This window comes from Psammomys obesus, unplaced genomic scaffold (assembly GCF_907164565.1).
Source record: "Psammomys obesus unplaced genomic scaffold, mPsaObe1.curated_primary_1811, whole genome shotgun sequence".
NCBI lineage: Eukaryota > Metazoa > Chordata > Mammalia > Rodentia > Muridae > Psammomys > Psammomys obesus.
The window spans coordinates 1-949 of record NW_026594367.1 but is presented as its reverse complement, the minus strand read 5'-3'; the positions used below and the strand labels follow the sequence as shown (position 1 = coordinate 949).

The window sequence follows — 949 nt, the reverse complement described above, 5'->3', positions numbered from 1 at the left end:
ATTTAGAGTATATATTTGGACAAACAAACAGTCAGCAATGAATCTTAAAATTTTAGCTAAGTATTTTAATAATAATTACATAACTAGATAGGTGTGTAAAGTCTAAAATAGGTAAGATCTCTATTATGTTCAAAATACACAATGAAATTGTGATGCACTGCAAAGAAAAAAGATTGTAAAAAAAATGAAAATTTCATAAGATAGCTATTGTTTCATGACTTTTTTCAGAGCACCCAAAACTTCCTTGTTTCGTAAGCTGTAAATAAAGGGGTTTAGCATAGGAATCACAACGGTGTAGAAGAGAGAATACATTTTATCCTTTTGTTTACCTGATCCAGACCCAGGACTCACATACATGAAGAGGAGAGTGCCATAAAACAGAGAGACAGGGAACAGGTGAGCACTGCAGGTGAAAAAAGCTTTTCTTCTGCCCATCTCAGACTTCATGTTCAGGACAGCAAATAGAACACGGGCATACGAGACTACAATAGTCACAGAGGTACTGATTTGTATGGAAGAGGCAAAAATAAAAGCCACCAATGCATTAAGAGATGGATCTGTGCAAGAAATGCATAGAGTGGCATGATTTCACAGTAGAAATGATCGATAACATTAGATCTACAGAATGTTAATCTGAATAATAATCCTACATGAACTATAGGATTTAAAAAAACAATTGTATATGATATACTAATCAACACATCACAGTCTTTTGTACATCACCACTAGATAGAGCAGAGGGTTGCACATGGCTACATAGCGGTCATAGGCCATCGCTACCAAGAGGAAAATCTCTGCGGTTGCACTGAAACAAAAAAAATAAAATTGGGCAAAACACTCACCCATGGATATCATTTCATCCTTATTCAAAAATTTCACAAGCATCTTTGGAGTCACAGAGAATGAAGTACAGGCATCCGCAAAGGCTAAATTTCCCAGGAAGAAGTAC

The 949-nt window shown here is 35.7% G+C and overlaps 1 pseudogene; it reads right to left on the bottom strand.

Annotated features, from left to right (window-relative positions):
• Nucleotides 1–204: 204 nt before the first annotated feature.
• LOC129685245 (olfactory receptor 5AC2-like) lies at nt 205–945 on the bottom strand (annotated as a pseudogene).
• Between the last annotated feature and the right edge of the window lie 4 nt (nt 946–949).